The sequence below is a fragment of the Seriola lalandi genome, unplaced genomic scaffold (genome assembly GCF_002814215.2).
Source record: "Seriola lalandi dorsalis isolate HSWRI2012SDOR001 ecotype SW California unplaced genomic scaffold, Sedor1 jcf7180002054562, whole genome shotgun sequence".
NCBI lineage: Eukaryota > Metazoa > Chordata > Actinopteri > Carangiformes > Carangidae > Seriola > Seriola lalandi.
In genome coordinates, this window is record NW_019525115.1 from 391,889 (window position 1) to 417,429 (window position 25,541).

The 25,541-nt window shown below is 38.2% G+C and overlaps 1 protein-coding gene across 3 annotated transcripts in view; it reads left to right on the forward strand.

The window, feature by feature from the left end:
- The first annotated feature begins 20,593 nt into the window (after positions 1-20,593).
- trps1 (trichorhinophalangeal syndrome I) overlaps positions 20,594-25,541 on the forward strand; it is a 116,544-nt gene continuing 111,596 nt past the window's right edge. The window contains exon 1 of one of the 3 annotated variants that reach the window (XM_023416233.2): positions 20,594-21,064. The gene's annotated coding sequence lies outside the window, so the exon portion shown is untranslated. Of the gene's footprint in view, positions 21,065-21,462; positions 21,585-25,541 lie in introns of those variants that run through there. The other 2 variants (XM_023416235.2, XM_023416234.2) reach the window with 2 other exon arrangements.

Below are 25,541 nucleotides of genomic sequence, written 5' to 3' on the forward strand. Positions count from 1 at the left end.
AACTAGCTTGTTCCGAGATATGAAAAGCCCAATCATCTCAGTCATATACTGCACAAGTGACAATAATGGATACGGCTTTTGTTTACCTGAACAAAGGAGATCACATGGCCCCCGATTACAGGTTAACCTCAGTTTCTTTTGGCTGGTCCACGGTGGTTGGTATGACTTCATCTGGATTTAACATTATTGTTTGTTACGTAAGAGCTGCTAGAGTCGGCAGGTGATGTTAGATACTGTATGTAATACTAGAACTAAAACGAAGTATTGATACTCTTACAGTAAAAGAATGCATCACAGGGAGTGAAAAATAACACTCACAGCAACAAAATTAAAGGACAGAAATATGTTTGCCATGTATTTATCAACTAACAATGCTGCACAGGAAGCAGCGTTTATTTATGCATTGAATGATTCATTGTCTGGCGAATTGTAAGGCTTTCACAACAGAACCTGTATCTATAGCAACATGATAAACATGCCAGCATAGTTCACTGTGCAAAATGTCTGTTTGATTCAATTCATAATGGCGTGCTGCGTTTTAAATGTTTCATTAATTTGTTGTGTTAAATTATTCTTCTTTCTGACAATTCTGCCAAAAATGATTTGTTTATTCATTCATTACTTCATTATCATAATTACTGGCCTTTATTTGTTCGTTCACACAGCTATAAATATGAATTTTACTCATAACTACTCTCCACTGTACTCTTCCTCTTCTGTTCCCAATGTGATTTTCCAGAGCAGGGGCTCTCCCCCAACAGCCACCCTAAAAATGCCCTTGAGCAAGGCATTCTCCCGTGTCCGCCACCTGTATAGGGTTTCTATACACACACATCAACTTCAGATATACCAGACAGGCTGTATATATGTATGTACATATTGGCTGAGCGGGGCATCCTACTCTCGCCACCAACCTATTAACATTTACGCAATATAAAAGTTAAAGAAATCTGCACCAGTAGACAACAGCTGGAGAACCAGTATAGATCGAGTCTATGTTCAAGTAAAGGACCACTGGAGGTCTGTGGCCTCCATGTTGAGAAGCGCTGTGTGTGTGTGTGTGTGTGTGTGTGTGTGTGAGTGAGGGAGTTGTTGTGTTTGGAAACTAAATTTCACAGGGAGGCCCCGTCTCTTTTCTGTGGTCGGTCTCTCTCTCAATTTCTTTCCTTCTTTTTGTCTGTCTATCAGTCGATCTGTTTGTCTGTTGTGGTCGGTGCTCATTTTAGCCTGAGGACAACCCAGCTCTACACACACACACACACACACACACACACACACACACACACACACACACACACGTACACACACACGCACAGTATTTTGGCATTGAGCTCAAACAAAACCACAATGGTCCAGCCCTTGGCAACTCAGCCAACATGAACTGACCACTTTGACGTCCGTCTGGACACACACACACACACACACACACACACACACATACGCACAAACACACACAAACCGAGTAGAATAGAAAAGAGTAGAACCTATCTATACTGTATACACATACATAGCCGTGTCATCGCTGTGACGCCGTATTACATTGTGTTATTCTGAGCCACTGGTTGAAAACAAGATTTTTTAAAGTCCACTGAAGCATTGTTTTGGATGTCTCCCTGTGAGATCTGCTCAACGTTGTCGTCTGCTCCGCTCTGAGATTTACTCACAGTAAATGTCGAATATTGGTGAATGAACAAAAATCTCAGCGTTTTCAGGATCACTTTCAGATATGACTCAAGCCTGGAAACACAAGGCGGACCAACGGCTTAGCTTTGCTCTGACGAAATAGTGGTATAAGAGCATTTCTTTACTTATTGACGTGTTTGAGTGGGCACACTACTCACACACACACACACACACACACACACACACACACACACACACACACACACACACGCACACACCCTGTGCAGGGCCCCAGCTAAAAGCAGAGGGGACCGTTTCCTGTCTGTGGAACCACGCCCTGAGTGAAAGAGTGAAAGAGTACAGGGCACTGGTCTACTATGGCAAATATTGTTTATCTGTATCCTCAACTTGTAATTTTTTCCATTTTTTTTTTTTTTGGACTTTTCCATGAGATAGTGTGGCAGCCTGGTACAAAAGACAGTCATAAACAGCTGATTGAATGATATGTGGAGCTGAGAGTGTCGGCGGCTAATAGTGTGTTCCAGTTGTGAGACGGTGTGATGTGTGGGATGGTGATTATACTGTATAAAGACCTTTGGCTTCATAATGTCAGCGCTCCCTCTTCTCTCTTTTCCCTCTTTACCGAATCTGTACTGTTTTACTTTCTTCCTCTGCCTCTGCATCTTTTATTTCTTTCTCTCACACCGTCTGTCACTTATTCTCCACACTATATGGCCGAAAGTATGCGGACACCCTCTCTGGGGCTGTGGTTTTATGGTTCCCTTGGTTTATGGGCTAGGCCCCTTAGTTTCAGTCAGGGGGGAAATGTCAATGCTACAGCCTACAATATTTTAGATAATACTTTCAACCTTGTGGCAACAGTTTGGAGAGGGCTGCTTCCTGTTTCATTGCAACAAGGCCCTTGTGCACATAGTGAGGTTTCCCCAGTTTGTTGTGGAGGAACTTGACTCCCTTGCACAGAGCCCTGATCTCAACCCTATCCAGCACCTATGGGACGCCAACAGCGAGCCAGGGTTTATCGACCAACATCAGCGGTCGACCTCACTAATGCTCTTGAGGTTGCATCGGAGCAAATCAAGCCAGGTTCCAAAATGTCATTTTAAGAAAAAAATGCCAAAAGTTGTCTTTTTTTGCATGGATCCAGCTTCTCAAATGTGAGGATTTGATGTTTTTCTTAGTCACAGATGACAGTAAACTGAAAAAGTTTTGGTTTTGGACTGCTGGACGGAGCAGCCTTAATCGCAGCACATTAATGCCCATGGTTTTGATATGAGATGCTCAGAAGTCAGCGCACTTTGTTTGGATTTATCTGTTTGTCTTTTTACTGTGTTCATCACAAGGTGAGAACAGCCGGCATTAGAGTCCTGCAGGACGAATTGTTCTCGTGTGAGTGTGTGTGTTTTCATTTTTGCCCTGGTGGTCATCACAAGGATAAGAAGATTATGAAAATCCTTCAAAGTGAGGATATGTGCATGTGTGTGTGTGTACCTGCGGCTGTCTGTTTGTACATATGTAGATTGTGTGTGTGTGTGTGTGTGTGTGTGTGTGTGTGTGTGTGTGTGTAGGTGTGTGTGTGTGTGTGTGTAGGTGTGTGTATGTGTGTGTAGGTGAAGGTGTGTAAGTGTGTGTGCGCACTCAGGTACATAGTATAAGAGAAAAACTTAGCCATGTATAAAATTGGCTTCGCTGGCTGGTTGCTCATATTCACTCAACCAGCCTTGTAGCTCCACACAGAAACTATCGTTCAAATCACCTTGAATGGTGATCTCTCCCCCCCCCCCTCTCTCTCCAGTTCCACAGGCTGAGCTCTATTTTAGCAGCCAGCCATAAGAGAGAGGGCGAGGATTCAAATTGAAACCTGCCCATTTATGAATCAAATTTGTTCCGTGTATACATTTTCCATAGTGCACAGAACTGCATTAGACTGTGTTTAGATAAGTCTGCACGTGTGTGTGTGTGTGTGTTTGTGTGTGTGTGTGTGTGTGTGTGTGTGTGTGTGTGTGTGTGTGTGTGTGCATGTGCAGGAGTTCTGTGGGTTACATGTAGTGAAAATCTACGTGTATGTACATGATCTTGCATGTGTGTGCATGTGTGTGTACAATGATGAATTATGCTATTGTTCCCCTCATCAACTTTGTTTACAGTACACTTGACTTACCCTGGTGCTCTATGTGTATAAAACATTAGGATTCTGAGGAGGTCTGGATTTATTAATCCTCTCCTGGTTTAGTTCCTTGCTTCCTGGAATCATGTATTGTTTATTCAGGAAATAGTAACCAAAATGTTGCTTGGCATCACTCACTGAGTGGACAACATATTAAGACCTGCTGCTCCTTTCACAAAGCTGCACTGACACGATGGCGGACAGAGGTTAAAGCTCTCAGTCCTTATCGGTTTCACCTCTTAAATCCACTTCAGTCATGAAGAGGAGAGGTGAAGGAAAGCAGACGTATTGAGCCTTGAGACTGTTGAGGCACCACTGAAAAATATGGTACACATCGATTAAAGTACAGTGCTGAAAATAATATATTTCTTTCTAACTAATAATACTCTGACTAACAGCACATAAAAAGATAATTGTGCATATAAGGACATTAAGACATTGGAAGATCTCTCTCTCTCTCTCTCTCTCTCTCTCTCTCTCTCTCTCTCTATATATATATATATATATATATACATACTGTACATGGAGGTCTGCTCACATTAAACCATTTATTTTTATAGTTGAGTTGAGACATGTTATAGATATTATACTCTTGTTCTTCTTGTTCTTTTAATTTCTAATTTCAGAGATCATGAAGAATTACATACAGTGCTCTTAAACCCCTAGTAAAAGGCAGAAAATTACAAATCATAATTTAGTAGTTTGGATATTTAGAAATTCCAAAGGTTATTACTTTTCTCAGCAATTTCCCCCGTCATCTAACTGGACAGATTTTGACCGTCAGGGAGCAGTTTTCCGTCAGAATGATCACTTCACTTCCTCTCCATAACAAAGCTACCAGTGGAGTGAAATGGTTTTAGAGCGTCACACATACTGAGCTTCTTTCAATTGCAAATGATGAACTGGGTGAGTGCATGCACTTTGGGACCTTTTCCACTTGGACTTCAGAGTTAAGAAGAGAATTACTTTGACGTACTGTAAGCATATTGGTTTGATTAACTCTGTTTGTGAAACACTCTTATAAATGAGGCTGCGGGGTAGATAAAACATGATCAAACGAGCCATGAATGATTAGTTACACAATAGACTTTAACTTAAGCACATCCAATATTTAGCCATAACAATAAACACATCTGGAACGCCGCACTATAAAAATAATTTCTGAAGGCCAATTACAGTAAGCGTATTGAGTTCTATAAACCCAGGATGGTTTGTCAGGTTCCAGATTTTGAATGTTGACTTTCTTTTTCTTTTTTTACATACATGTCAGAAAAATTAAAGCAGCATGTTACTAATTAATGTAGGAAAGTACCTCCAAAGTCTTGTGATATTCCTGAGCTATAATATTCTCAATTCTAAAACATCTGAGAGAGAGGAAGGAAGGAAGGAAGGAAGAAAGGAAGAAAGAAAGAAAGAAAGAAAGAAAAAGAATTGAGAAAGGATGTAGGATTTTGAAAGAAAGAAGACAGGGAAGGAAAGAAAAAGAAAAAAAAAAGGATCTCCGCTCAGTTCTGTACAAACTCCATATCTCCCCTGAGAGAAAGAGAAGACGAGGGGAAAAAGAGGCAATGTGAGTGAACATGGTGCGATGGAAAATGTGAGGAGCGGACCGGGGCTGAGCCGGCGGTTTCACCAGTATAACTGTCCTATTGTCTGACTCGACCAGAGACTCAGTGCAGACACACACACACACACACACACACACACACACACACGCTGCTGTGTTGTTGTCATGACTGTCATCAAACGCTGAGTAAATGCTAATGCCTGTTTGTTTGTGTGCTCGTGTAAACAATTACCATAGAATTAGACTGAACAGAAAGGATACTGAGAAGAGCAAGGTACTGAACTATAGCTGCCGTGGAAACACTATGGTAACAGTATGGATATGATATACACATATGAGACATATCGAGACCACTAATTGTGACTCAGACTCACAATTACTTGGCAGCTACTAGTTTGTAACTACAGCTACCACTGTAGATAATATGTGATTAGATCCTATAGTTGTATAAAGTATGAGCAGCCCCTAAGATATGCAGCCCCCTAATTTACAACAGCAAATATCTTTTGAAGGAAACCTAATTGCAACTGGATGTTTTCTATTTACATAATAAAGATATGTTGTTAATTTTATATGTTAAGCAAGCTGCAAAAATTGTGATACTGAAAGTTAAATGCTCAATGAAAAAATACTTCCTATTTATCAGCTTGTAGTAAGTAAAGCATTATTAAATGTTTTTTTTATGGTCATGTTCAAGCACTCGCAGCGCTTCAAGGTCATGGTCAGTTCACAGTGACTTCAGACATTTACATTTAACCAAAACCATAACCTCTCCTTCACCTTACCCAAACCTAAACCTAACCATAGATATGACACTTGTGGACTTTGTTTGGTTCATAAATGCGGCGCTTTATTCATTCAAAAGAACATTACATAATCCAGACAGTGATGTTTGTCACCATAATGATGCAGCCTCATAGATTTATACAGAGTTAAAAAAAAAAAAAAAGCATTCGAAATCAACAATGACCCACTACAAAATGAAAACACAGCTTTCATCTTGCTGCGTCACTTATGGTTTTCCCATCGTCAAGTCAAGTCAAGTCACGTCAATTTATTTATAGAGCATATTTAAAAAACATCAGTGTTGACCACAGTGCTTAACAGGAGTTGAACAGATGAGATTATTCATATGGATATATGGATAGAATCATAAAAACACACTAATAATACACAGGGAACAAATAAATGTGTGACCATGTCTTCAGGATGACTATTAAAAGGGCTAAAGAAAACAGATGGTTCTGTAGACGGGTTGTACAGGTGACAGCTGAGGAGGAAGTTCACACATGTAACCTGGTGCCAGTCCATGCAGAGCTTTAAAAACAAATGCTACAATGATATATAACACTCTGAATAATCAGTGCTTGAAGTATAATTGGCTGATGTTTTACTTGAGTAAAATGTTGAAGGCAGAGCTCATTGTCATAAACTGTTTATGTATTGCTAATTTTAAAATTGATGGGGTTTTTGAGCATGAATAATGCGGCATAATTAGTTAATCGTGTACAACTAAAATGGAAAGTATTTAACTGATTATGTACTGTATGTACTACTTGGTATAATATAGTTGTAAATGTTAATAGTTTGGTTGTATTATTGTAAATATATCGTCCTCCAACAAGGCTCCGTCATCAGTTACTGTCATCTTGGATTATTCTAGTTTGCCTCGTGTGTTCATCATGGGAGAAAGTTTCAGCACAGCAGGAGGTGAGGACTGAGAGAGGTTTGGAAAGTTCAGCAGACTCACACGGCCGTGGACAAGCGAAATGAAATAAAAATTGGATAGTTAATGTGTTAATATTCACTGTAACCAAGCCTTCCATGTGATGGTTACCGTTTATGGACCAAAATTGGACTGAGTGAGTTTTGGAAAAACTCTCTTCATTTGGCAGAAGCTGTTCCGTGCACCTTTAATACCCCACTATTGAGCCTGCCTGTCACCATGAATAAACCTGTAAACAGAATATTCCAGTCCAGCTGTGGTGTCCTGCTCTCGGAGAGCAGAAGAGTCTGCCAGAAAAAAAAAAAAAAAGATGAGGCTGCCAGCTCGCCTCTCTGACTGAGCAGGAGGTTACTCCTAATGCAGTGGAAAATAGTGATGATCCCAGTGGTAGCAGCAGAAGTCAGTGCTGATCAGCAGCGTGGTTTCTGTTGACATTGAGTTGAAGTTTATTTATATATACGGCACACTGCTTCATCACAACTCTCAAGTCTTTTATTTTTTTTATTTTTTTACAGAGAAAATAGAATCAGAGAAAGAGATATAAGAATGAAACACTGGAGCTAAGAAATCAAATAGCAGGACAAAACAAACAAACAAATCTGGTCTATCTAATCTTGCAGCACCTCCATCCTTAGCCTGTGCAAGAGAAGGAGAAAAAAAAAAAAAACACTTGAAAATAAAAGGAAAGAAACCTTAGAACAGGTAGTGTGTGTCTAAATTGGCACAAACAGCAAAAACCAAAAGTCGAAGGAGTAACCTGACTCAAATTGACAGTGAGACATCATAACTGGTTTTCCAATAATCTTCCAATGATCTTAACCGGATTATTCTAACAGAGTTTTGTTACCTACATGTGCCCAGAGGCAGGTAACATGAGGACCCGTGTTTAAAAGGATAATTCTTTGTGTATTTAAGTGTAGGGACTTTGCAGTTTTGTGCAGGTGGAGCTTTGCTGCATGAAAATCCCATAAACACAATGATTCTGAGAGAGAGATTCTACCATAGTGAGCGTATGTTTACACGTGGCCACCGAAACCAGGATATTTAACTGTAACTGGGTTAAGATTGAACGCAGCCCCCGTGGATGTAACTGTAGTCATTGACATTGCCAAATAAAATCAGCTCTATAGTCTAATCTGAACAAAGGATTGTATTTCAACCAGTGCAGGACATCACTTCAAGTCATCTGATGTTGTTCCTCAAATAAGTGGAAAAAATAAAAAGCATAAACAGAGACACAAACAAGCTGTTTGAGAAAATTTCATCACTGTCAACAACTTCTGTAATCTCCTTCTTATTTCTTTTCTCTGTTCAGTAGTGATTATCCCAAATTAATAAGCTTTAAGAACACACAGCACAAAGGTTTATATATTTCCAAACCAGTTTTCTCTCTCTGTCTCTTCCTGGTTAACGCCGTTTGTCACAATGGGACCGAGATAGATTTATATCTGGACCTTCACTAAAAGCCCCAAAGTTTCAAAACAACTTTTGAAAATCTCATCTAAGTGCAGACACAGAGTCTGTGTGTGTGTGTGTGTGTGTGTGTGTGTGTGTGTGTGTGTGTGTGTGTGTGTGTGTGTGTCTGTGTGTGTGTCATTGCCTATGTCTAAAAGTCGAGGGACACAATGAGCAAATGGGAGAGAAGGAAAGCCAGGAGAGGGAAATGCAGACAGAGGGAGCGAAAAAAAACAAAAAAAGGGAGACGGAGTCAGGCTGTTGATTTGTGAGCAGAAGTGTGTGTGTATGTAAAATCTATAAATGTTCCGACGACATGGACAGACCAGCCGCCGCTCAGCATGTAAACCGAAACCACATTTACTTTTCCAATCAGCAGTATCTCCGTCATTCTTTCTCTCATCCACCCCGCCTTCTCTCTTTATGTGAAATCTACTAAAATCTTTAAGCAGCGTTAAATGTATTTTATAGAAAATTCCAGTGACATAATTACAGAACTCCTGATTTTGCTGCAGGTGAACAGGAGATATTCAGATATTATGTTACTCTGTGGGGCGGGATTTATTTCATCTGGCTGTTCATGATGGACGAGTTTGAAACTGAAACCTCATCATTAAAGACATAATGTGTGAATAAATACTTACTCTATTACAGTAATATGTTTCCAAGGACTACAGTGGACACACAGGGATTGGCTCTAGTAATAATAATAATAATAAGAAGAATGTATTTTCTTAGATTTACAGAAATCTTATTATCTTTATCTGATCAACATGGTACAATATTGAAAAATATCATAAATGGTTGAGTTTATTTACCAAGCAATTTAAAATGCATTCTTTGGTGATAACATCTATTTCTTTGCAACTCATTAAAAGTTATAGAGAGCTTTTTTATATTTATATATATGTTGGAAGAGGAAACAAACAACAAGGAAAAAAATAAATAAAAAATCACCAAAATAATATCATCCCAGCCACTGTCTTTGCACCCGAGTTGCTCCCACAGGCTTTGTGGTCAGAGAGCAGCCAAGAGCTGTGGTCTGCACTGGTGAATACAAGTATTCATACAATTCTTGTAAAATTAAAACATAAATCTCCTTAGTTTGATTTGTGCAACAACTGAACATTTTAAATACACATTTGCAGTTTATCATTCATCATTTATAATTGTTAAAAAAAGAAAAAAAAGAAAAACTGAGGTCAATGTGGCAGAGTAAATTTTCCCAAGTTAAACTAGTTTGTCAGATCATGTTGGACATCAGTGAGACATATATTTTTGTGAAACATAAAAACCTAAGACAAACAAAAATTATACCTTGTTGTGGAGATTTAGAAAGCGAACATGAGTGTGTCTGTGTCTGAGAGAGGGAGAGAGAGAGGAGACAATACAGGGATTCAGAACATTCAGAAAATGTGTTTCTATACATTGTAGTTCTTTGGCTGTGGTGCTGTGTACACAAACACACACACACACACACACACACACACACACACACACACACACACACACACACACACACACTAATTTACCCAGTCCACTGTACATCCACATCCACAAGACAAGTTATACTGGAGCATCACACTTATGTTCAGAAACGTTATGACTCTACGTGTTCAAGCAGGCCGTAGTGATCTACAGTATGCTTCGGTAACTAGGAGTTGATTTTCTTTTCCATACTCTATATTTATAATAATAATAATAAGCTTTATTTATATATTATCTTTAAAAAAAACACAGTTACAAAATGCTTTACAAGTCAACATAGAAATGTATGACGAACAATAGAACACAAATTAAAAACTGTTTAAAGATTATATTTAAACTATTACCGTTAACTATTTAAACAATTTAAACTCTCAAGAATCACTCTCACTCTCAGAGACAGCGACACCTCTCACATCACACACATGAAATGTTAATGATTAATTACACTAAATTGGACAAATGAGAAGAGGTCAGACTCACCTGTCACTGGTTCATTCTGCACTTGATCATGCAGGATACTTGAGCTGCTTTACCTGCTGCTGTTATACATTAATGTTATATTATGTGTCTGTATTGTGACAGAATAAAAACACGACATCATGTCATGACCACAAAATAATGATAATTGTTTCGAGTATGAACACTATAATACTAACAAACATAGAACTTCTGTTGTTGGATAAGGAACACTTCATGGGTTTGTGGTGTGTATATATACATATATATATGTGTATATATTTTGAGTAATTAAACTCAACAAAATTAAAACAAAGATACTGGAAAACCAACCTCTTCTTGTATAGGTTTGGGCTTGACCCAACTATTGATTATTTATTTATCATAATTTAAACTCACAACAGGAACTGTTTGGTCTTAAACTAAGATTCACATATTTGATCTTACTCAGTCCAGATTTAAATGGTTTAATGAGTGTGCACAGGTTCTTACATAACCTTGACTTCTTCATCTTGCTCTCTGGAAAAGGAAACATTCAGAACATAGACTTTTATGTCTTCCTGAACGGCCTTAAAAATGCTTTGCACCTTTGGTCCGCTTTTGTTTAGAGCGATGGCCTGACAACACCGACTAGGCAACATGCCCTTGAGACGAATGAAGAAAATCAATTCAACATCACAAATAAGACAATTTTAAGTTTTATATGGCATGAAAAAGAAAAAAATAATAAGAAAAAAAAAAAGGTTTGACATCATGAAATGACTTTCTCCTCCTCAGGGAACACCACATCAAGCCAGTATCTAATAGCAGTACTTTACTGAAACCCATATCCGTACTAACTACATGGTCATGAGATGTAGAACAAGGTGTTTGATATATATATGAGAAATATATATGTGTATATATAATTTTATGTACGAGTCATTTATGAGTCATTGGAAATATTACTTAGCATCTTTCTTCAATGATGTTTCAAAATCGAAACAAAAATTAGATTTACAAATCAGCATACAAACACGCACAACATGATATATAGAGATCAAAACCAGGATCTCTGATCAATGGAAAACATAGTTATCTCTTTTTAAATTCATTTTTTCCTTATATAGTGGTGGGTTTGTAACTGCATGGGGAACCATTTCATGAGGGTCATTAGACTATGTGAGTGCTCTGCATGGTCATAATGATCAAGGTCATTGTACAAGATGCTCCCTATAGTGCCAAGACTATCCTCTCAATGTGTTTACTTATTCCAAAACAGCACAAAGCTTCCATATAGACGGTAGTTTCATGAGCAAGACGATAAAGTGAAACACCTTCCATGACCTCATCCATCGCTCCAATAAAGTTGAAAGGTCGCAGTTAAAGTTTTTTTTTAATTTCATTTCTGGGGGAAAACAGGAGCTCTGGTCACTTGAAATTCGTTTACAAGCTTACAAGACTGAAAATATCAGCGTTTGGCGAATGATGAGCAAACAGATATGTACAACAGAAAGTTAATTAAACCAGAACTGGTTTGTTAAGTTCCTTTAAAAAGATTTTTTTTTTTTCTCTGTGAAACTAGATCATCAGTGAAATATCATTGTAATCACTAATTCCAAGCTGTCAACAGCTGCCATCCTGCATAAAGGAGCAAATAACAAATGACGTTTGTGTCTCCAAAGTGTTAGTGTTGATGGTTAAGACATACATTTTGGGTGGAGTATCACTTAAATCCCATTATGGGCTTGTCCATGATGGAAGGGCCCATTGCTGGGACTGCACCTCCCTCTGTTGTATTTGACAACTTAATTAGAACACAAGAAATGAGTCATCTCATCAAAGGGTTTGATTCGACTGGCTGTTTGGGGTGTGATTCAGAATGAGGCTGAGGCACATAATGTAAGCCACGTTATTCGTTTGCAATCTCCCGTGCACCGAGGCAATAATGTGCGTGTTCTCTGTTGCTGATACAAAATGTCATCAACTAATGTGTGAACATACACTGCCTTAATTAAACAACAAATATAGAAAGAGAAAGAGATAAAATTAAAATAGAAGAGGTTTTTTTAAATTTATTATTACGATCAACACGTACTGTATTTTGCAATCACCTTCATTTTATGTGGTCTCACAACCACTTCCCTTAAAAGAATGAAGCCCTTATAAGGAAATGCCCCCCAGAAGACTGATGGTCTAAGATTTCACCTACCTTGGGTGTGATTTCCTCTTTAACAGCCTCTCACTCACAGTCACTGACGGTGTGTGTGAACAGGCTCATCATGTTAACCTCAGGGAGGCCGTTCAGCTCCATCAGGGGACTGGTCTCACTATCAACCGATGGATTTTGTAGGAGCTGGAGCTCCTGCTGCATAGATGAATCAGCCCTCTCGGCCACTTTCATTTCCAGTGTTATGCTGACCCCAGGAACATAATTCAAATGTTTTTCTTCTCCTCTCATCTCCACTGGGGGACGGCTTCATGTGTGATGCTTTGAGAGGGTTTCAGTGAGTGGTGATATTCCACTGCAGCTACAGATCCGTCTAAAAAGCAAAGAAACACGGTGTAACCGTACTGTAGAGCATTATCCTCTAATAGTGCTGTAAGGGCTTTGTGACTCATGACTTCTGCAAGTCCCTGCACTTACATTGGCGTGTATTGTCACGGACACCCAATCAGGATGACGGTATTTAACATTATAGCAGCTGCTCTTTATGTAAGGACAGCAACAATACCACAGGCTTCAGTGACTAGTAGAATGGTAAGGTAACTCATTACAGGGCTACATCTCCAGTTAAGTACTACACTTACACTATGAGCTGTATTTTTCACACAAGCTTTGGCATCATACAGAGTCCAGCTTGCATGTGTGGCCAAAGCCCAAAGACTAAACCTGCTGCTGTGACACTGACAAAATAACACGTTATATCGCACTGTAAAATATCAAGCATAATGTCGGCTATTGTCTATGTTTATTTATTTAATTGGTTTATTAGTAAAAATCACTGTAAATGCACCAGATTTGGCCAAAAGACTTTTTTTTTTTTTATCCGTAGTCCACGGACATGTATTATATTGTCATCCCCTGCTGTCTCAGGAAACTTGCATATTCAATAGCAAAATGCTTATGACAGACTGAATGATAAACAATCCTGAAAAAACCCAACAATGCCATGTTCTTGAAGTTATTTATTTGTACAATGCGTGCTCGTGGAGTTGATGGCAACGTTGATGATATAGCATAATAAACTCTGGTTAGAGTACAGCGAAGGTTAGGAAGTTGAAACACTTGGTGAAGGAAAGTATAGTGGGGAGTTTGGGGTGGTGGATGGGCATATGGCTGTATCCAACTTTCATGCCGGAGACTGTAGATTACACCTCATCACAGACTAACAGTTGATATTGGCACAACACTGGCAACAAATTAACATTGGACATAAATTGTGCAACACAAAGTGTTCAGTAGAAATATATTTCCTAGGAATACTGTTCTGGTAAGTGAATTCTGTAAATCCCCCAGCAGAGACTTTGCGTCTCAGTCTTACGGTAAATATTCACATCCTCCAAAAAACTTTGCGTAACTATTATGCAGATGATCACTGGCCACCTTTACCTCCGGTTCTGTTCCCAATGGATAGCAACACGTTTTCACCGCTAAGACCGTCAGAATTCTTCAGTGAAGCTTCATCATCATGATTTACTCTACACGGTGACTTCAGAGTTGAGGGAAAACTGTTCTGGATGTTTTGTAGAAACAGTCACAGCCCATCACTTTCAGTAAAGGCTGACTTTACCGTATAGCTCAGGCTCTGTGTTCGCAGATGATGTAATCCCATCGGACAGCCTCTTTCACTGAAGGCCTGTTGACATCAAGATAGAAATCCCCTTGCATCTTCCATAGAAGGTCAAGCACATCAGAGATGACAAGTCTGATTTTGAGAGACTCCTTAGCTGTAATCCTCCACATCTTGCTGACTTAATGGCAAGTTCAGCTCTGACACAAAAGATTTTAGTTTTCCTTTTACATCTTTACTGACTTATTCCATCCCTGCAGGGCTAGAGAAAGGCCCCAAAGACAAACTCTAAACACATAATGTCTTTCTTTTCTGTGGTGATAAGGCACAATTACACAGAAATTGTAAACATGGGTTTTTGGCTCATTCCTTCCATTGATTGTGATGGTTGTGGTCATGATCCTGGCTACAATCTCTTAGCTGGACCACCATAGGGAATAGTCATCTTTCTTCCTGCCTAAACTCTATGGCCTTCGGGTCCGACTCTGCATGCAGATAAAACACTTGGCAACGGTTGAAGATGAAAGTGAATCTTATTTTGGGAAAGCTCGGTAAAAGTTGCAGTCTGTCTGACAGCTGGAGTCTGCAATCCCTCTATTTCTCACAGCAGTGAGGGACTTTACAGTGAATATAATGAAGTTCTTCTATCTTGTAACAACTGTCACTTAACTGCTAATTGATTTTTACAGAAATGATTATTTCAGTATTTCAATATTTGAATACACAGAAGGATGCCATTCATTTAAACCAGGAATATTGCCACTGTTTTGTGAAAACTTTGCTATCACTACTTTTGGTGATTTTAATCTTTAATTAAGTTACTCTGTGGACACCAAAAATATTAGAGTTTTACTTTAATGTTTTCCCGTTATGATTCACCTTAAAGATTAATATCACTGTTAGAATTGGGTTATAATGTTGAAAAAACAATGGATTTCATGGCAGTGGGAATCTGAGGGTCGTGGTTATGAATAAGTTATGGTTCTTTGAAAACTTAAAAAAGTTACTTGGGCAGCAGAAATATGAGGTGGCTTTATGTTTGACAACAAACAATGAATCTAATGTGGAAAATATAAAAAGACGGTGGGTGGGGCGTCCTGGTGACTCAGTGGGTTAAGGTACTGGCCATGTAAAAGCAAATGTCCAAATTTTGAGTCCAACCTAGCGACTTTATGAACCTCGGTGTTTCCCGCAGCTGCACATACATCTAATAAAAGCGAAACACCAAAACATTTTCAAAAGCAAAAATGGAAGACGCTGCTCTAGAAAACACACTGTGAATCGGCAGGCAGTTGCAAAAGAAAAGTAGCTGAAGGAACTTCTTTGTCTAAGTAAGTGCCCGTCTACATGGCAGCTGCCTGCCAGTGAGCCACACTGACCAACTGGAAAAAATCAGCACGCTGTCTCTGGTGTGGAAAGCGAGAGAACAAATAATTCAAATGTAAAAAAACTAAGCACAGCAAGGTTAAGTCTGGTTGAAGACGGATAAATAGAAACAAAGACAGTAAGGCACTAAAACCATGAAGCATTGTATATTACATATAAAATGCTTGAGAGATGTTTATCTTTTAATACAGAGAGGGTCATACCAGGTCATTAAACACATGAGAACTGACTTTAATGATACTGTTATGTATGTATGTGTGTGTATCTGTTAGCCAGTCTGACCATTTGTCTATGTCTTTCACTCTCCCTATATAATTTATGGGGAATTATAACAGTTTATATCTCTCCTCCTATCTTTCCTCCTTATATATATAAAGGAGCATTAAGTAATAAATATCAAAGGGCGGTCACACTGGAACGTTAAACACCCGCAAACAAACTTAAAGTCAGTGTCAGTGTAGTTTTATTGAGGTTTTACTGGTCTGCTTCTTGAAATATCTTCATAATTATAAAGTATAATACAAAAATGGCGTACGCTATTTGATGGACATTTTAATGTCTGTTTCCTCTTTTATTATTCAGTTCCTGGCACTCAACACTTTTATGGGATTTTAATAGTTTCTGAGACAACATTTGCAGGTGGGTAGAGAATCTGTGCTTCATTATTCTACTTGCGTATTGTTGTTTTGTTTTTTTTATTCAGACTCTGTTGAATATCGCAAATAACATCAATTAAGTTCCACAGACTCTTTCACATACTGCTTGCAATTGGTAGTTTTCTAGCCTTTACTCACTTTGGATGCGTAAGGTTTGTGTACAAACTCAAGAAACAAAAAGTATTTAATGCTTATACGGAATAAAGAAAAGCAACTCTCTGTATACGCTGACTCAAAAGCTCTTGTTCTCACAGGGATTATGCATATTGCTGATTACTGGGATATCGTTTGCTGTTATGTATATACACACTTATTCATCGCCCTCTTTGTATTGTTTGATTAAGGTCAGTTACATCCAAAACTTGGCAATAAGGGTGAAAATCTTCCTGTAGCCTTGTAAGGTTGCAGAGGCCGCTCTCTATTTGTTCTTCAGACAGCCGAGTCAAAGCCTTTTCTTTTCAGTTGACCTTGTTAATAGCGAAATATATGCAGTACTTTTTTTTATTGCTGCTGTGAATGCTGAACATCACTTCATCTGACATTTAAGCCTGAAGGAGCCAGACTTGTGTTTTTGCATTTTTTTGTCCATTTGCTACAAATGATGCACAACTATTAGGAACTTAAGCACTTTTCCTATGCAGTCTTTATTGGCCCTGTGGTCAAGCGTCAACACTCTGCAATCCAATCCCTACCCACCACCCCTGTATTAGTAAGGAATTATTACTCCTACACTCGAAAACCCATCATGCCTCTGTTTGCTCCTTTCTATGCCATGCATCTGTCATAAAGTTCATTTGTAATATTATGTTTTTGCCAGTGAACATTTGTGGGAAATGTTGCACAGTGTAATTGTAAAAATGGTTCTGCCTTCATGTTTTGAATCTGATATTGAGATGGCTTACGTTCTTAAAGTTGTGCTGATACTTGAGTTTACTCCTTTGGCTTAAAAAGGTATATATTATTTGTAAGAAACACTAAATGGTTGATAATAAATAAATATACATAAACACAGACACACACACACACACACACAATTTTATATATATATATACAGTATATATATATGCTAAGTAATGGACTGTTGGGCTAATGCATATGATGTATTTTCTCCATTTAACCACTCCAGGGGAGATGAGTTGTGAAACGTTTGTATCTAATCAGTACAGTACTGAGGATTGATGACGGTTGAGAAGCAGTAGAGATGGAAAAGTAAGTTTGACAAATTTCCTAATAAAGTTGCCATATACTGTACGTCATGGAGTGAGGCGACAAATATTCCTTGAAAACATAGCATTGGACATAAATTGTATTGTTGGACATTAAGAACCCACATATTTATTTCAGATACCACAGAGAGTTATATAAGAAAAGAGAGGGATTTGACAACATTACGTAAATGGCAATTCAAACACTGATGACAGAGACAGCAAGAAACAAACCAAAAAGTTTGTTGAGTACCTAAGCCAATACAAAACAAGACAGTGTTTGTGAAGTCTGGCCAGTGTCTATAGCCGGTATTTGTTGCACTGTATTTTATATTACCTGACATACCCCATGTTGTTGGTGTAGGAAATAAAATATGATTTTCTTTACCAACAGGACAATATTAGTTGCAAATAAGAAGAGGAAACAATGGGACAAGGGTACACAATCTCTTTCTTGAAGGAAGAGTAGAATAAATGAAGAAAATAATGTAGGAAAGTAAGGAAATGGGAAATTTCAAAAAGAAATCAATGGGAGGTTTATGTAAAAGACATGGGGCAGGTGGATTATTTCTTCAGTGTGACTTTTTCTCTGTGGTCCATTCAAAGCCTGCACCGCTCAGGAGGTGGTGGATCCAGCAGTGTGTATGCCTGGAGGCTGCAGTATTGCCTTTGTTAGCAAAAAAAAATCTTACCTTTGGCTTTTGAAGGGCACTGTTTGAAAAAGAGACCAAAAAGTTCACAGTCCCACACTCCCCATGGGGCAATGGGGAAAGGACTGTGAAGGGAAGGGTGAGAGACTTAGCCAAGAGGCTGGTTTTCATATCGAGCTAACAAGGGCATATCCATTATTTATGTCGCCCAGTTCCCCACAACATTCCTATAAACTAGTCTTTGATTATTTTTGCATTATGGCCAATATAAAAAAAAAAATCTGAAGGCCTGCCTGACTGAATGCGCAATACTAAATCACAGAACAACAATTCTTACATCACTAACATTCATCTTGTCTTTATGTTGCATGGTTTCCATTTGACCACCCACGCTAAACATCTGCTCTGAGGCATGGCACTGTAAGGTGGCTTGAATAAAAGCATCCATTAAATTAGATAATATATGACTAGAGGTTTTGCAGTCTGAGATAAAATCAAATCAGGAATTATGTAATAGCAGACAATAGAAAATTATGTTGATTGATGTTGACATCACCCATACTGTATCTATAGAGGTTTCCGCTAGATACGCAAACTTCTCATGTCAAGGTAAATTGTCATCTTAGAAATCCATTTTCTGATTGAGATTTTGATCATGCCCAACGCAGGTTTAATTTTCCCTGTGGTTAAATAGGTAGTGATAAGAGTTATTAATATGTATGGACCTCTGATCTTACAGTGTAGAGGAAAGACTGCATCAAATTTAAGATTAAATACATTTTTTAAATTTCATATTGCCTGAGGTTTTGATTTAAGATGTGACTTTGGACCTGCTATTAGAGCTTAACTTTGTGTTTCCCATGTATACCAAGGCTGTGAAAGATTAATTTAACTTTTAAATGCTTGTGAATACCAAAGCAAAATATTTGCATGTGGTTTATTCTGTGGGCTCAAATAAATTACCTTCTTTAATTCTACCAGTAAATATTTACCAGTGTGAATATCCTGTAAATGTAAAACAAACAAAAAAATCTGTAGATAAATTAATATTAAAATCATATCATTTTAGCACAACCCAGAAATCATGTTTGTCTCATTCTCCTAAAACTTTGTGCACTGCAAGGATAAGATTACTCAAAATTTCATAACTATACACCATACACCATAGTTTGTAACTTTTTGTCTCTGGACAATCTGAAGGGGGCACTGTTCAGAATGAGGACTTGTAGTTGTGATATTTAATTACATTTTCATTCAAGAATTAACTTAAATTTTACTTGTAATGGACTATTTTAACAGTACTGCCTAAATAAAGCATGCCATTTCTACCTGTGGTAATGAATTCAGTGAAAGTACAGTATGTCTAACTGATAGCTCAAAAGTATCCTGATCACCAAATGTGTGTGAATGCCACACAAAGTAAGAAATGCCAAATGTAAACAAAGAATAGTTAACAATGAAAACTCAGTGCAGCTTTAATCAGCAGTTTTAAGTCAGACTAAAATCTGTCAATTGGAAAAATTGTCTTCATTTTTATTCAGTAGTTTAGTAACTATGTAGTAAATTGAAGGCCTAATCATAAACCAGATTATATTTTCTGACACTGTAACACTCCCTTTTCTTTATTTTACATGTTACAGTGGGTCACTTAAAAACTCAGATTTTGGCTGAGCTTATGTCATTACATGATAATGAGGTAACAGTGTATATCACTTAAAATCAATTTAAAAAATGTGACATGTTGATTTTATCTGACCGACTGAGATGATATGGTTTAGTAACTGTTTAAATGAGATACTGTGTGTGTATGTGACTTTTAAGATCTTTTGATTTTGGCAGAGTAGTTGATTTGGTTATATTACTATATAAATAGGTGACACTAACATAACAGTATGTGTTACTTTCAAATGTTCTGATTTGATGTGGGTAGTTGATATGGTTTAATAGGAATTTAAATAAGAGATACTGAGTAATTTTCACTTTAAGAGTCAGCGTTCTCGATTTTAGTGTAGTTGAAATGAGATTTGTGTCACTTTAAAAGTCAGAAGTCTTGATTTGAATGTTTTTTGTTTTAGTTTATTCTTAAAAGTGCAAATAAGTGAAACTACAGTGTGTGTCACTTTAAGAGTGAGAGGTCTTGATTTTAGTATAGTTGATTTGGTGTAGTATAAACTTTGTAAATAAGTGAGATTAGAGTGTTTGTCACTTTAAGAGTCAGTGTTATTGATTTTAAGTGAAGTTGATTTGCTTTAGTATTAACTGTGTAAATGAGTGAGATTACAGTGTATGTCACTTTAAGAGTCAGCGCTCTTGATTTTAGTGTAGTTGATTTTGGTTTAGTATTAACTTTTTAAATAAGTGAGATTACAGTGTTTGTCTCTTTAAGAGTCAGTCTTCGGGTGGCTTCTTGATATTAATAGAGCTGCTGTGTCTTCCTCCTCTGACGTAATGCCCACAGCCTACAGAGAGACAGGCAGAGAGGTCCTGTCACAGCAAAGCGATAACACTAGTCTGAACAAAAAATTACAGATAACGAGCTGCTCTGCTTTGGTTTGCTGTGGCCAGCAAATCCGGGCTCCGGGCGGCTGAATAACATACTATAACATCGGAATATTGCAACACCACCAGAGCCATACTCAGTCATTAATCAGTCGGTGTTAGTCTAGTTTTATGTGTTGCCGTGAAGCCTTAACTATCTCTCTTTCCCTCTCAGACCAAAGAAAAAAGAGACAGCCAAGACACAGTCACCCCGTCCGACATCATCAACAAACAAAAACCCCTCAAAGAGACGAACCAACCAGCCAGCCAGCCAGCCAGCCAGCCACCATCTTAACAGGCTGCTGAAAGAGACACACACAGAGAGCAAAGAGGCTAATGCTTATTTTGATCAACAGGTAAGCAGCACCAAAAGAAACACTAGCAACACAAATGCACACCATGCATACAGTCCTCTCTACTAGTTGGTGCAGAGGCATAGTAAACGGCAAAAAAAAAAAACGCATCGGCGATGGACGGTTTGGAGTTGTAGATGGCGAAATGCATGCTTCTCGGACAAGTGGGAAGATGAAATTTGTTGGTCTTAAAAGGAAGCCGGGCTATCAATGCTGCGTTTAGGAGACAAAATATTGCTCTGTTAGCCGTTGGGAGTTTTACGACGGACAGCAGTCGGTTTGCGTCTTATGTAACTAACGGCCTGAGCGGCGTCGGTGAGGAAAGAGGGATCTGCTGAATGAGGGGGAGGAAAGGAGCAGCACCGCTTTGAATTCACATGGCAATTTACATTTAGGTTAGGACACCCAAACGCTACACAAATACAAATTTGGGGGGCTACTGGGGACGGCTACTGCTTTGATTTAAGACTGAGTTTGAAGCCAGCAGCAAGGGGACGTGGAGTGACTTAGTCGCCACAAGTAGGTTTGTGTTTTCTGTAAGTTTTGTTTCTTGTTTTTTTTTTTTTTTTTTTTTTTTTTTTGTGGACACTGATTTACGATAAGTGGCATCATGACTGAGCTGCAGAAGCCGGTGACTTGGAGTGATTTTGTCGACTCAGTGTAGCTCTCCTGCATCTGTTATGACTTACTTTTTGTATTTTTCATTGATAACTTTTTCATTACTATTCTGACTTGCAAACTTGATACTCAAGTTCAGATTTCTTGGTGCTCCGAATGACGCACGTCGTAGACAGCGAGAGAGAGAGATAGAGAGAGAGGGAAAGAGGTTTGTGCTGAAAGCTGAACACAGTTAGATGCTTGTAGTTTATTTGATCTAAAAGTGGAAAAGTAGTGTAACTCTGGATCAAAGAGACTGTGTTTATTAGGTGGTTTACAGCCGATATGGCGCTGTTTTTGCACCTCTTTCATTGTTAGGAAGCTCGAGAGCGCATGGTGGATGTGAATTGTCGTAAAACATCCTCCCTTATCAACTTAAAAGAAAAACAAGTACTTAGTGGCTCAAATATCGCTCATTTATTTATTTGTTGTTGTTGCTGAACTTTTCATGAGTGATGTCGGGGAGCCTGAGCTGCATTTCCACTCGACTTTGAAAAAGTTTCTCCCCCCCCTCTGTAGTAAGAAACTGTGATGTTCCTTTGAGATAAGGGAGCTGGGTAGGCATGACAACTCTGAGGGGAGAGCAGAGTATGTGAAGCCAGTACAATGAGGCACACACTGCTAGGAAGCATTTTACATAGTCCTTCACAGTGCTCCAGCTCTGGCCCCCAAAGAGCTGCTTATGTGTGGACCGACTTTTATTCAGCAGATAACCTCAGAAATTTTAAAAAAGCAGAGCAGGTCTGTGAGTCTTCACTGTGACCCCACACTTGTTCACAGCTGTTTGAGAAGCTGACACTTTGTATTTTCCTTAGTAATTAATTCATTAATTTATTCATCGGATCATTTTGTTTAGCTGTGAAATATTTGCAGTCTAACTCTAGAGTCCTTTAAATATAAAGCATGTCCAGCTACATCTCTAGCTTCACGGCTTTTCAATGTGAAGCAGTTATAACGACAAGCTATTGCACAGACTTTTCAAAACCACTTTAAAAAGTAAAACCAAGTTTGTACCTTGAATTTTAATTTGGCATCTTAAACACATACTTTAAAGTTCTGCCGTGTTTGCTTAAAAGTTTTTCCCTGACAAATAGTTCTTTTGCAAGTTTTGTGTGCTTGGCCAGAGCAGCAGGGAAAATTTATACACACATCTCTTCAATTCATAAAACTGTGGGGATCATTTAAGTAAAAATACAAATGAACGAAATGATTTATGAAACTTTTGAGGTTTTGTTTACTTTGCAGTTTTAAAGGCAGTGTTCTAACACGAATCTAATTCAGAGGCTATAAACGTAGAATATTTTCAGAAACACATATCCTCACAGAATTTTACATGAAGGATTGACAGGAGTGTAAGTCACTTGTCTTCTGAAAGATTTGACTTCTTTGAAAAGAAAACAATTTACAAAGTCAGAAAAATGCTGTCAAAGTTACTGAAGTTTTAAATGTAGAAGCTTTGAATATTTGTTTCAGTTGAAGTTTAGTGTCCAGTATATTTATGTGACGTATTCAGCTCCATGTGTAACTTTTTCTGACAGTGTTTTAACATCTACTTTCCAACACTTTGCCTGCATTATGTTTGCATGTTTCTCAAAAGTCCTATAGACGTTATCAAGTTTTTTTATTGCTTTTTAAATTTTTTTGTAATCTGACATGGGTGATGTCAATTCAGTAGTTTGATAATCATCACAGCACCTCGAGGCTCTTTGTAAGTAAGTCAGGATGAAGTACTTTTTAACAGACAACAACTTTTGATTCTGTTGGGAATAGTTTGAGATAGTGTTTAACTTCTTTGCTATGTCCGTCCTATCTGTTGATGTTTTGTTAGATATGACTCACTCCAGTCCACCGTGTAGTTGCTCTTAACTGAATTGTTGAATGACCAAATAACATGTTCATATTTCCAAAGATATCATGCATGTAATATGCCTTTGTTAAACTTTTATATACTTTTAACAAGTTTCTATTAAATTTCAAAAAAAAAAAAAAGGAAAAAAAAGATCTAACAATGTATCAGTCTAGCTCTACAACTTTTAAATTTTCCTCTTTCCAGACACTGGATATTATTGTATCTTACGGCCTTGTTCGTAGCTGCTATTAAACGTCAAAACAGTTGACGACTTCCTAAAGAGAACCTCTGCTTGTAAAAGTCTTTCCTGTATGTGTGTGTAAGACAGAGTGGGAGAGAGCACAGCACTTTTTCCTGTCTGTGTGCGTGTGTGTGTCTCTGTATGAGCTGTGGAGACAGCCATGGCTTACTCATATGGCTGCAATATGTGAAGTCTCTGCGGTGGAACTGGGAAGAGAGAAAGTTTTGGGAGAGAGAGAGAGAGAGAGAAACAGAACGAGAGAGGGAGAGAGAACACATGGAGTGAGGAAAGTCAGAAATGTCCTGTTCAACTAGCTGGAATGTATCTCCTGTGTTTTATTGATGGTTTGATGTTCTGTAAGACATGAGGAACAACTGTAGTGATTTTGTGGGCTGCCATGCATTTGTCTTTGGTCGTTTCAAAGTAGTACTGTGTTAAAAGGGAAAAAGGCCAGTTTGAGATGGAGCGGAAAAGGAGACTTCAACCCAGTTCAAGCGGCTTTTTGGGGAAAATTGTAGCGATTTCATTGGTGAACACGTGATTGATTTTGCTGCCTCAAATTCATGAAGGGATTTGAAGAGAATGAGCCATGGAAATGTTATGCTCCATAATTTTCTTTAAAAGCCTTTAACTAGTTATCACAGCCGATAATTATCGAAGAGTTTTCTTTTCGTAAAGAGACTTTTTTTTGGAAAATTGATTAATGTAGAGGCGAAGTTGTCCTCAGTTTGAAAAATTGAAAAAATAACTGTAGTTAAAGTGTACATGATACAAAGTTTGGAACACAGACATTTTTGCGAGTAGTGTTTCAAGACCTAAAGAAGTTGTGGAAACCTGATGGGACTGTGAGTTTGACACAGTAAAGTCCATAATCTGATCTACGCTAGGTAAGAAGCCACTCATCAACAGAAAAAAAAACTTTACAGGATTGATTGAAGCTTGTAAACGTTTTGCAAAACCTCTACCGCTCCTCCTCTACATGATTCAGGTGAATTATTGGGCAAGGTGAGGTATTTAATCTGCCTTACATTACCACCTGAAATCTATCACTACAAAACGGAAAGCACGGAATAATTCCTGCTATAACCTCCGCTCAGTTGCTGCTCTGCTCTCTCTCCTTCTGGTGCGGGCTGACGCGTGTCCTTTCTCAGAGCTTTGTGTCCCGTTTCATCTGGTTAAAATGTTTGACGCAGCTAACGCAAGGATAGATCTGTTATTGCTGTCTTACAAACATGTCTTCTGTGTGTAGATGACATATTAGCATGCTAGCAAATTAGGTAATCTGATTCACAAACCTGTTGCAGGATCTGTAGAAGTCAGAAAACAGTATATTCCCTTCTAAAAAATCTGTTGAGCTGAAGTATTAAGACAAAGTTTAGAAATGAACTACTACTGGCAACTGTTTAAACAAATCAAAACTTTGATTTTACTGTTTTATTTAAGTTGTGAGTTCTACTTTTGTCCTGTTCTTGTGGATTTTGTGCTGTTTGATAATTAGACATATGGAAAGCCTTGCTCAGATATTATGGCATAAGTGTTCACAGGTGACATTTACTTAACATCTCCGTTCCCCCCAAATTACGATCCTGCCTTAATAAAGTCAGTATTTAGTCAATCTTAGTAATATTGCAGATGCCATATTGTTTGAACATAAGATCAGAAGAGATTTTCCTGAGAGTTTTTAAAAACTTTTCTTTATGTGAACACAAAACTTATTTTTAAATCCCGTTTAT